Source organism: Montipora foliosa, chromosome 8 (assembly GCF_036669935.1).
Source record: "Montipora foliosa isolate CH-2021 chromosome 8, ASM3666993v2, whole genome shotgun sequence".
Lineage (NCBI taxonomy): Eukaryota > Metazoa > Cnidaria > Anthozoa > Scleractinia > Acroporidae > Montipora > Montipora foliosa.
Window position 1 is genome coordinate 41,758,091 of NC_090876.1, and position 5,967 is coordinate 41,764,057.

The window sequence follows — 5,967 nt, forward strand, 5'->3', positions numbered from 1 at the left end:
TTAATTTTTTAATTTTCTTGAAGAGTTGGTGGTTGTAAAGTGATAAATATTTAAGGTGCTTTTGTCCTTTTGGCCAAAAAAGCTCGCTCTCGACGTTTTAATACTTTCATATTTGTCTTTTCTTTCAGCTTTTGATGCATTAAATAATTTATTCATTGCCAGAAATTATGGTATGGAGTGTTTTCACTCACGTGATTAGTAACCTTGTTTTTCTACCGAAACCAAAGAAAACGTTTGCATGATAATAGAGCTAAATTCCCGGACGATTAGTTGGGTACACCAAAAGTGACCGACGTGCCATTGTTTAGAAACACTAACATGGCCGCTGTGACGTCAAGTTACAACACTATAATATATGTGCGACTAGGGGCCTGTTTACCCGAGCCCGGGTTGGACACCGACCCGGGTCAGTTCAGCGTTGAATTTTACGTTTACACGAGCCCGGGCTGGGTGAGGGTTGGGTCATTCGCGGCCGACCCGGGTCAGTTCCCTTTTCGCTGGGTTGAAAGGGCTGGTGACTACTTGTCAGTGAGGAAAATGGCGGACGAACCATGCAATCATCAGAATCATCAATTTGTGGCTGACAAATTAAACGCGACCAAAACTGTCAGGAAACCGTTCAGCCATTTGCTCTCGTAACTTCGAGTACATAGTAACGACGTACTTGTTAAAGTCTATATTTTGATAGTCCATCTCGTTTTTTAATTGTTTTAATTTCGCAATAAGTTGTCTAGTCATTGAGTGATGCCATTGCCAACTTGTTCTTTTTTCCACTTCGTGCCCATTCGCCTCCGTCATATTTTGGTACAGGCTGCGCATGGGCGAGAACCCTGAACCGCATAAAAAGTGATGTTCAAACAATCCCGGGTCAGATACGCCAGTGTTTACATGAAGAAATTGAAGAAATTTCAACCCTTCTAGCCGGGTCAACCCGAGTCTTGAGAAAGGTTACCCGGCAAGGGGGGCTGACCCGGCTTGACTACTGTTTTCATGTAAACGCTTATAAACATTTGACTGCAAAAGGGTTACCCGCCGCGGTGATTCAACCCGGGGTAAAAAGCAACCCGGCCTCGTGTAAAGAGGCCCTAGGATTTGCCAAGGCAAAATGGGTGTCATTCATTACTGACTCCGGATCCACAGCATCAATATAGGGGAATCTTTGTTTAAAGTTTTGTGCCTCATTGCAAATGGCTATCGTTTTCTGATCAGTTAGACAGGAATAAAGTACTGACTATTAAATGAATATTGAAAACGAGCTATCTCGGAAATTTGAACCTGATATACCAGATATTCTCTGAGAAATTTTGCAAAGAATAGCGCTATATATGCCACCTCAGAATTTTTCATTTTTGTTGGCTAATAACTGTGGCTCGTTATCAAAACTAAAAGGCCTAAAATTGGCGGTTTAACTAATACCCCATTCATACCAAAAATACGTGTGTAATTAAACTGGGTTTAACAAAATAAAAATCAGTCAGAAAAATATAGGACTGGTTTTTGCGTCAGATTCAGGTGAATTTCAATATATGCTTTCATATGCCCCTTGGGGACGTGAAATAAACGTATGAATGTATGTATGCATGTGTGCTAAATTTGTTGTTGACAAAAATCAGCATACATGATTTAAAAAGAAAACACATTGAAACCGTGTTTAACTAAACATCTTCAAAACACGGTTAATGTTTGGTGTGAACAGGGCATACGTTTAATAAGCTATTTTGACTTTTGAAGCCAATTTCTAATTAGAATGATGCCTCGTATGTTAATGAAAGAAGACGTCCGCAAAGGATTCCCTTATCTCGATAAATTAAAATTCAGTCCTAAACAAAAGACATAATCTCGAGGCCCTGGGGAATAAATATAAGGATTTGGTTTCACTTTATAGAAGTTATAAAAGTTGGTATAAGTTTAAATAAGAATAAGTTTATTAAAGTATAAGAGCCTCGACATGATGACTTTTGTTTAGGGTTGAACTTAAATGCATCAAAATTGGGCTATTGGGATCCTAAAAATGAGTGACGCTTTCAAAATAAAAATTGGTGGTCCTGAAATCATTTCATGATTATTCCTAATTTTTCGCAATCCGAACTGAATAGTAACTATTTAAGTCACAAACTTGTAGGAACTATTTAAGCACCACTTACAGGATCGAGCAAGTCTTTCTTGACAAGTTTCCTTGACAATTATCATTACTGGTGTAAATGATCAACAAATTTCCTTGAAAAGTTTTCTTTGTCAAGGAATAATTGCTCGTGTAGACGTTGAATGAATAGCCTGTGCACAGAACACTTGTTATTCGGCGACAACATGAAAAGATGTTCCTGTCCTTAGCTCATCGAAGCTCCCTCCCAACTTGTTTTTGCCGGTTTTAGCCGTCATTTTGTATACCGTAAATAATGTAATAAACGCCGGGGGCGTTTATTAAATGTTTGTGGTGAAAGCGGGGAAGGGGGTGGGGGGAGGGGGGGGGGGAGAAGGGGGGGGGGGACGTTAAACAGGTATGAGGCGTTTGTTAGAAAGGGGTGTTTTAATTTCAAGTTAAATATAACAACTAGAAAATCCAAATGAAAGTTTATGGTTCTACATCAATGCGGCGAAAACGGCAAAATCATGGTTCTGTATTAATGTTCTCGTCGTCATCTGGGTCAACAGTGTTTTCACAATTGGCTTCGTCGACGCAATTTTCCCTTTTATAAACAAGCGATGCCATTTGGACAATATTAATCTGCACTGTTAAGTTTGTCGTTTGCAAATGAGGAAAAAAAATACTTAATCCAGGACTAGATTAGCAGCGTATGCCACTTAGAATTAAAAAAAAAATGAGAAAAAACTCAGGAAAAAATTAGAAAAAAAAAAACAGAAAAAGTTGATCGAACGATGTCGAATTCGGTTCGATGGCTTAAGAGCAAACGCACTTTATCTCAGCACTATCGAAACAACGGTTACAATGGTGCAATTTTAAAGTATTTAACAGAAGCTGATCCTAACAATTTATTGAAAGATAACCGAATAAAAAGGCTTGGTTACTAAGAATGGCATCGATCGTCAAAAATGGCATCGCTTGTTTACGAAACGGAAATTAGCTTCGTCGACATCCGAGTCAGTGATTGTCATGACCTGAAAAGAGTTTGGGAGGCTGGGCTCATCCAACACAGAGAGCTGTGCTTGTAACTGTTCCAATCCCTCGTCACATGATTGGCCGTTCTTGAAGCAGTGAATCATTGAATCTTCGACCTTGCTATTCCTGGAATCCCGATGCTATCGAGCCAGAACAAACCGAAAGAAAATCGGCGACATTCTAAGCGCAGAAATTAAGAAAATTAAAAAAAAGAGCGATATCCGTACTTTGAACTTGAAATGCATAGGATACAATTCGTAAGGCATTGTTATTTGTTAAAAATATGTGTGATTTTGCTTTACATAGCGTTTTCTCGATTTTCTTTGTTAGAAACGGGGGCCTTTATTAGACAGGGGCGTCCATTCCAAACTTTAAGGATAGGAGGCGTTTATTAGATCATTTCGGGTATTTTGTCAGAAATGAGTATGACGGGGATACTGGGAACTATTCATATTCCTTACCGCATTTTACTTGTCGTCGATTCACACAACCAAATTTCATCCTTGTCAAGGAAAAATTGTCAATTTTACACAATTTACAAGAGCAGTTTTTCCTTGTCAAGGAAAACTTGCTCGTGTAAACGGGACTTAAGAGCATGGAAAATTGAAAATTTACCGTAATATGCTCTCGTCCGCCACGTAACGCCAAATTTGGTTATTTCACGTCGCTCTTGGGAAGAGAAGGACTATGTACCAAGCGTGAAGCGTAAAAAGCCATCAAGTTGTTTTTGCTCATTCTAAGTTATTGTCTTTTGACCAAGGAACGGGTCCCAGCGACCAGTTGGCTTGATAATTCAATTGGTATAGCACTGAATTAGGGTCGCGGAGGTGGTGGGTTCCAACGCCTTTCACGACTCAATTTTCTTAGGGTATTGTTTTGTTACTATTTAATTTAAATAATGTTCGCAGTCGCGATGTTAAAATAATCATCATAGTGGATGAAAAGACAGTGAAAAGAGATATAGTATACCAAATAGGCTTTATTCATACATGTAGGAGACCAATTAACTATTCTGTTTTCCTTATGTTAATTGTCCTAACCTCGTTAGCATTAACAAATTACGAAATATTCTTTGTCTTGAATTAAGGTTTACGGCCTTCTTAGCTCAAAGACAAAAGCTAGAGTTATTTATTGGTAGCCATAAACAAAAAAAGCACTCTTACCTTGCGATCTGCATTCGTTGCAGCCAAACGCCGTCCTCTTCAAGCAGTAGCAAAACACTCTTTTGTCATAGTTGTGTTTGAGTTATTGCCGATGCGTCATCGTTGGAGAGGATAACAAGGCTACTTTCTTGAACATGTCAGTGCTATAATGGGGTGACATTTGTTAGGGCAAACATTAAAACGCCACAAGCGTTGAATATTAGGCCACTTCCGATATCTTTTCAGCCTTTGTCGTTTTCAAAGTGAGGACAGGTGCAAAATGCATGCGATGGTCTTCAGTTTCTCACTTTATACAATACAAAACTAATTGAATTCCCCAAATTTTAGTTCTTTGAATGATCTTAATTGAAAGCGGCGTAATTCTGGCGTCACAAAGAGTAAATGCTATTAAAACTCGCTTCCTTGGGAGCTTTTACTTAAACCACGCTTTCAACTTGACTGTAAGACTGAAAGAGCCAACTTGACATTTCCTGCAGAATGTCTCAACTTGTCTAAATGATTGTTTTCTCAAGTTTTTATCGTGAGAGACACCTGACGGGCAAGTGCCATTGTTTATCCACTAAAGGAGTTTCTCCACCTGTTTTATGGAGTTAGTAATCGGTAATTTTTAGGTGCACGCTGAGTGTTTTAGTCAATTACAGATAATAGAATCTGCAAGGGTTCTTTTGCTGAAAAGGTACTAGACAACACGACATTTTCGAGTTTTGAAAACGAGATGCATTCACTGAAGTTACAAGCTTATTTTGTAGCTCCTGTTTGCTGATTTAATTCACTAAAATAATTTAGCTTTTTCGGCGAAGTCTCGTGAGATTTATATTTTACTTCTTCATAACCGAACCGTTCAGTCAAGCCATTTTAAGACCATTGGATTCCCCCCTTTTTCGCAGAAAAAAAAAACACAAATCGAAAGGTCGAAGGAACCATGGTTTGGAAGACGTTTGTCCATAGTCTATAATATAGAGGTTGCTTTCACGTCTCTTTACTATCATGGAGTTAATTAACAACCTAGTTGATCTCTATTAAAGCTTTCCCCGTAGAGATTTACCAGTATGGGTACCAATATAATAATAAGGCTTATTTTTTGGGTGTCAATTTTTGGATTGTGGCCGTTACCATAGCAAAATCACATCTAATGACAGGCAGATAAATTCTTATTTCTTACCTTAAGTCCTTCATATTTTTCTTTTTCTTCGGTGAAATTTTTTCTTGCCACATTATGGAAGTGATATTGTCTGAAAAAAGTCAAGGTCGTTGAGACGGTTCTGCCAATATTTTTTAATTTGTCATTTTCTAAATATATTCGATTAGCTCGGACAGATTTTAACAAAATACGGTATTTGATAGGAACTGTATGTGGTCAGAACTGAGCCAATTTAAAAAAAAATTACCTAAGGGAACACGAGAAAGTTCGCAGTTAACTTTACAGATTTTGTCACGCTGACGTCACAAAAATCAGAAAAACACGCGTGATCCAGGCTTTACGCGCCATACAAGTGCCCAACTTGCGCGCGCGGCCCTTAAACTCTTCATCCGGATCGTCCCGATCGCGTCACTAGTTTTAGATAATGTGGAGAGACAATATGGACGATTATATGGAAGCACTACCCATCGATCGCTAACGACCGGGGTGCAAGCCGTTTTGTCGAGGTGACAGACGAAGAAATTAATTGTTTTAAAGAAAATGCA

The 5,967-nt window shown here is 38.7% G+C and overlaps 1 protein-coding gene across 1 annotated transcript in view; it reads right to left on the bottom strand.

The window, feature by feature from the left end:
* Positions 1-4,505, bottom strand: part of LOC137968949 (gamma-aminobutyric acid type B receptor subunit 2-like) — a 39,547-nt gene extending 35,042 nt beyond the window's left edge. The window contains exon 1 of the mRNA XM_068815428.1: positions 4,282-4,505. The gene's annotated coding sequence lies outside the window, so the exon portion shown is untranslated. The remainder of the gene's footprint in view (positions 1-4,281) is intronic.
* Between the last annotated feature and the right edge of the window lie 1,462 nt (positions 4,506-5,967).